A 6,858-nucleotide genomic window follows, 5' to 3' on the forward strand; every position below is an offset into this window, starting at 1 on the left:
AATTTGAAAGTTAAGAAAAATCCTTCCTCACTCCCTCTTCATCATCATGTCTGTCGAACTAAGAAACACCCTTATCATCGACTTTGAGGATATCAAAGATAGCGCATACTATGATTGCATCTTTCAGCATATCATAGATTCTGGGCTGCAAGGCTTCCTTAAGGGTTCAGACACCATCCTCGTAGAGGAGGTGTGTGAATTCTTCAACAATGGTCATATTTTAGATGATGGCAGCATCTGCACCATCGTCGACGGCCAATTCTTCCAGTTTACCGAGGAGGAATTCGCCAACTTCTTTCACCTTCCGACCGAAGGTTTTTCTGATTTCCCAACGCCGTACTTACCGGCTAAGGAAGACTTCTTCAAGATCTTCTCTTCTTCCTATACTCCTATCAAGGACTTTGGGAAGAAAGAAAATCTCGCTCCTCACTACCAACTCTTTCACGATTTGGTCCAAATGTCTATCATAGGCCGAATGCCGAACCACAACTACAGCCGGGAGGCATTCGACATTATGATAGCCATCATTCGCAACTCCTCCATCAACTGGGCCACCTACCTTTACAACAAACTGAAGCAGCTCATGACCGCTGCAAGAGGAAGGACCAGTTACGCTCCTCAAATCACCCGGTTCTTGATGTCCAAGCGTCGCAACCTTGGAACCGGTGTTCCAGTTGGACCATCCAACACCATCTCCATACTCATGATACACAAGTGGTTAACAAGAATTGAGGAACGGTTTCCTCAAAACACCATGGAAAAGTGGTATGAAAGGAGGTTGGAAGGAGGATGGTTCACAGAAGACTAAATTCTCTTTCTTTTTACTTTCCGGTTTTTGGTCATTTTGTAGTACGACCAAAACCGTTCAATGTTCAACGTTCTTATTAATGAAATATTTTAATTTTCAAAGTTTCCGGTTTTTATTCATATCCTTCCTTCCGGTTTTCCAAACTTATAACTTAAAGTTAACTTAAAAAACTTTCGGTTAACAAGACTTCAAGTAAAACCGGAACTTCGAGCAAAAGTGAAAAATTTGAAAATCTTAACCGCCCACGGTTTTACATCCCAAAATTTACCGCCCATGGGTTTTCCGCTTTTACCGCCGAAAGTTACGGCAGTAACTTTTGGAGGGAAAGTTGGCGCCAAAAGCATCAAACGACGGTTCATCTTCAAACCGCTCGGAACCGCCATGTATATAAGTTCACAACTTCTCATTCAACTCTTGTGCTTTCTCTCTCTACAAATTTCCAGATCTTCAAAGCTTTCTTCTCTCCGATCTTCATCGTTCTTCATATCCTCTTCTCAAAATCATCATGGATCTAAGCAAAGCTCCATTCCAATGGATGTTACAAGTGGATTTCGCAGATATTGATGAACATGCCGATGACAAAAACAAGGCTGTTCTTCAACTTCTAAGAGATTCTGGGCTGGAAAAGTTTCTGTCTGGTCCGTTCATCATTTATCCGGCGGCGGTGACGGAGTTCCTGGCGACGGAGACACTCTCGAAGCGGAAGGTCTCAGACACCGTCAACGGGAAGGTCATTCTAATAACCGAGGAGTTATTTGCTGAAGTTCTCGGTCTGCCCAACACAGGTCTGGACCTGAAGATTGATCTAACCGATGCAGAATCAAATGCTGCCCGGTTGGTGGTCTCTTTCTCAGGACAAGATCCGGTGATCCATTCTAGCCGGAGGAACAAGCTAAAACCGGAATACAAATGGCTGCTTACTGTCATCGCCCGCTCAATCCAAGGAAGAGGAGGTAATTTTGACAACCTGACGAAACTCAAACTCAGAATGCTGTTGGCCATTGTCCGCGGTGACAAGGTGGATTGGGGATACGTCATCTACGAAGAATTTTGCCAGATGGTGATAAAGAAAGATGGCCGGGTGCAGGCCTTTGCAATGCAAATCGTCAAAATCCTTGAGTTCCTTAATGTGGAACTAGGTGAAGGTAAACCGCTTCCAATCTCCACTATTCTTGATTCAAAATCAATGATCGAAAAACCGGAGAAGACGATCAAACCCAAGTCCTCAAAAACAAAGTCATCCAAAGGAGCCAGTTCCTCGGCTCCGGCTGAAGAAGAAACCAAGAAGAAGAAACCGGCAAGAAAAGCGGTTGAAACCGAAGCCTCACCAGAACCGAAGAGGAGGAAGAAGGTAGATGCGAGGAAGAGTTCAAAGAAACCGGCGGACTCCGAGAAAACGCTTTCCTCGGATAATCCACCAGAAAGAACCGCAGACGTTTTTCAACCCATTCCCATCAACACCGTCGTTCCTACCCCCGTTCCATCTCATTCTCCAAGGCAAACCGAATCCTCGGGGAGCCAAGAAAACCAGTCCGTTTCCAAGGAGGAAGCAGAGGTAAGCATTTACTCTGAAACCTCCAAGTCACCAAGTAAACGAGTTGAAGAGGTATTAGTCAATGTGGGCTTGAATACCTCAGAAGCAATTGATAATGTGGTCCAAGAGATCACAAAGGAAACCGAAGAAGACGATGTTTCGAGTCGTCGAATGCCAGTTGATCAGGTTCAGATACCTGATCAGACAGAAGCTCAACTGGTCGAAGAGGCGGCCAATACAGCAGAGATTACACCTCCGGCTCTGGAGGGAAATCTTGAAGAACAGGAACCATCCGGTTCCGCAGGAGGCAAGTCAGTTCCAGAAAACCGATCGGCTCAAGATGGGCCATCTGTTTCAGCCACAATACCTGAAGGTTCTGTTCAGGTCAACAAAGGCAAAGGGGTTCTTATTGAAGATTCAACCGCAACAGGACAAGGTACGCTGCAAACCGGTCCCCAACCAGAAGCCATAACCGGGGATGAAGTTACCTTTACCGCAGAAGAAGAAGATGAAGTCTTCGAGGAACTCATCAGGGACATGAACAAGGGTGCCAGTGAAACGATAGCTCCATATATCCTGTGGGTGAAGCTCGGATGTGAAACAAAAATATCCGACATGGCTCCAGGTTTGAGTGGCAACAAATATTGGGACAAGCTCATCAGGATGGAAGAGAGGGCCCTTCAGTTAGCTAACACCAACCTCCTTCAACCTGCCTTTAGCAAAACAGCAGTAATCCTTGAAAACGCCCGGTTGCAAGCGGTGGAGAATGTCTTTCAAGAAACTCAAGGAAAGTCGCTATCTCCGATTGAAATGAGAAGGGCTAAACGGTTTCTCGCGGTGCGAGAACAGCTCGTCCAAAATCTCGCTGGCTTTGATATGAAGTGGAGGAAAAATTACCAACGCCAACTCAATAATGCCGACCTATATCAAAGTAAGCCATTTTATATGGGCGGTGAGACATCCGGAACAACTGAAAACCTGGAACAAGAATTTTCTCAAACGGCTAAGGCTCCTGAAATCGATCAAGTGAAGCAAGCGGTAATTGAGAAAATTGATTCATGCCTTGGAAGCCTTAAAACCGCAACCGATGAGAGGATTGCAACGGCTGAAGCTAATTTGTCCAACACTATAAAGTCCATGATAGATACGGCCATGCAGACATCAATCAAATCTTTGATCGCCGAGTCCGTCCAAACCGCAACCGCTCCATTGTTAGACATGCTGTAGACAATGGCCATCCAAATCGGGGAAATGTCCAAGGTTCAAGTCAGCACAACTCAAACGCAAATCGAAACGGATGCTGAAACCGCAAAGAAGTTGCAAGAGGAAGAGATAGAAAGGGAACGGTTACAGAAGGAGATTGAAGACAAAGACTACGCGCTTGCCCAACAATGCAACGAGGAAGAACAGGCCAACATCCAGAAACTCCAACTGGTTCAATCGTCCCACTCAATGGATACAAGGAACAAGAAGAAGCGAAGCGCAGTAAAGAACGTGATGAAGCGGGCAGAACAAAGAGCAGTTGTACCAGTCGTGTTGAATGCTCAACCGCTTGATGAAGAAGAAGAAGAAGAAGATGCTGAGGAACTTAACCAACGGAAGAGAAGGACAACCGAAGGCTCAACCGCATCTCCAAGCTTCAGACAAATTATCGCTCCGCCACCTCCTCCACCAAAACCGGTCTGTACCAATTTTGGGTTCAAGAAAAAGGGTACCGGTCATTCAAGTGTATGGGCCGGAATGCTGATTGACGCTGCAAGACGTGACAGGGAGTGGAATGCAAGAGAAGAAGAAAGAAGACAGCGTGAAAAAGAACTGGAAAAAGAGCTTCACAAGGGGGGACCACCCAAGCCTTAATCTCTTTTCATTTCCTTCAAAACAATTATGTTTAATTATGATTCGGAACTCGGTTATCTTCTCAGTTTCCACATAAATTTTTGGAAAATCAAACACATGCCTTTGAAACATATTCTTCCAACAGAAAATAATTAAAACGCTAAACAAGTTTTTTTTTAAAAACCGGCCACCCACTACGAGTTTTGAATATTTATTCTAAATAATCAAAAAGGGAGAAATTGATAGAAAAATTAAGAAAGTTAATTTTTCCTAAACGACAAGTAAACAAAGTTTTCAAAACCGGCCATTCATTGCGAGTTTTGAATATTTATTCTAAATAATCAAAAAGGGAGAAATTGATAGAAAAATTAAGTAAGTTAATTTTCAAAACCGGCCACACATTACATGTTTTGAATATTTATTCTAAATAATCAAAAAGGGAGAAATTGATAGAAAAATTAAGTAAGTTAATTTTGTGGAACCGGCCAGATAAACTAAACAATTGTTAACTTTCATGTGCAGGTACAAAACAAAACCGTATGAACCGGTTGGGGTATCAAAACCGGTTGCTGCTATACTTCAAAGAAATCAGTTCCAAGTGATCAAGTTAAATATCAAAGGAACCGGTTTTCACTTTCTCAAGCGACCGGTTAGCCAAGACAAAAACTTACACATCAGCCGGATCATACTACACAAGACACAAAAACCGGAAGATTCAAACTTCAAGAATGACGTACCATGACGAAAGAAACGTGTCTTGAAAGAATAAAAGAAGATCAGATCCGATCAGAAGCATGCGAGAAAAGCAATGATGCTTTATTGATCCGAAGTTGACAACCGGAGGTGCATGCCCAACACGTGTCCAAATCTGAAAACCGGCTACGTCATCCTCTGCTCAGAGCTGCCTGCATGACTGCCAGGTGTTGAGGAAAATGAAGCGTGCAAGCAACCTCTCTGCACCAGGCGTGATAATGATCAACCAATCCAGAAGAGAGAGAAGAAAGTAACCGTTGGCTACTTTCAGCTATAAAAGGAAGATCAAACGTCTTCATTTAATGTATCATTAGTTCTGAAAGTTGTACATTACGAATTACGAAAAGCATTAAGTTCTAGAGAGATAAACTGTCATATTCCAAAACCGGTGTGTCTAAAACCGGAAGCTTTTCATTGTGTTGTGTTGAGTTGTTGTATTACATCAAAGTGTGAGTTTGGTGTAACCGGCGAGTAGCGAAGTTGGGCTCGACCGGAGGTGTTGTTGTAACTATAAAAGTTAGTGGAGATCCTTCTCATAACCTGAGAAGAAGGGGTGACGTAGGAGGGTTTGCTCCGAACATCCATAAACAAATCCTTGTCTCGTGTTCTTTCCTTTGCTTTTATTATTCAGCCTAACCTCAAACTAATCATACTCCTAAAACCGGTCACTCACATCCATAAAACCGACTCCTTCTAAAACATCATCTAAAGTCGCATAAGTTGCTTCAACCTGAAACAGACACTTCCGCCCTTGAACCCGGTTCAAGAGTCTGTGACAGCTTGTGCAGTGCTGAGAACGGTTTTAGTCTCTAACCGGACTATCACCAAAGAGTTGTGTGTGTTGTAAGCGGCCACCCTTCCTGAAACCGGAAAACACTCCGGTCCTCCAAGGGCGTCCCCGATCCTAACAACTCCATATTTTACCTTCCCGTTAAATTTGGGAGAGATTGGGAGTTTTTTAATGGTAAGTATGTCATAGGCCTTTCTTAACTTTTTTCAATATTAATTAATTCTCACGACTAGAGAGTCGCCACCTAATTTCAAAAATTAGGAAATTAAGATATGTGAGTTCGGTGTTTGGTTACGTGTGGGAAAATGGTTTTTTAGACGTTATGTTCCACAACGCCCCTAAGGTCTCTACTAGTTAATTTTAGCCTTTCTTTAAAATATTTTTACGCTTTAATTTTACAAAATTTAACTTATACTAACATAGGATCACATAAATCACAAACTTACATCAAATAATAAAATCAACCAAACCAAACAAAACAAAACCCAAAAATATGGAGAAAAAACAAGCAAAATGACTGTGGTTAACCTCCACAATCCTATACCTGATTTTTAGTCGAGGTGCAAATCCGGCTCGATCGAAAATTGTGCTTTTTGTCGGTCCTCGAGTGCGGAAATCTTCGGTTCTATGATCAGCAGTAGCGGTCCTCAGCATTTGGGTGCGGAAATCTTCGGTCTTTTGATCAGTAGTAGCGGTCCTCAGTCTTTGGGTGTAGAAATCTTTGGTCCTTTGATCAGCTATAGTAGTCCTCAGTTTGTGGGTGCGGAAATCTTCGGTCTTTTGATCATCAGTAGCGGTCCTCAGCCTTTGGGTGCGGAAATCTTCGGTCTTTTGATCAGCAGTAGCGGTACTCAGCCTTTGGTTACGGAAATCTTCGATCCTAGGTCTGTAGTAGTTTTCCCTTCCGGTCCTAAATGGGCAGTATGTTCTCTTTGGGTGAAAATCACAACCCAAAGAGGCTAATAAATGAAATAACATGTATAAAAAAACAAAAATCCTAGGGAGGTCTAAAGGGACCGGGTATAAGAAAAACAAATTAACTAGAGGCTAGGATTTCTAGGTCAGGAAAATGTTTGGGTCAAGTTTTAAGGTCCTGAGCGACAGAAAACTAGCATAGGCATGGATCTAGGCTAGTTT

The sequence above is a fragment of the Impatiens glandulifera genome, chromosome 5 (genome assembly GCF_907164915.1).
Source record: "Impatiens glandulifera chromosome 5, dImpGla2.1, whole genome shotgun sequence".
Taxonomy (NCBI): Eukaryota; Viridiplantae; Streptophyta; class Magnoliopsida; order Ericales; family Balsaminaceae; genus Impatiens; species Impatiens glandulifera.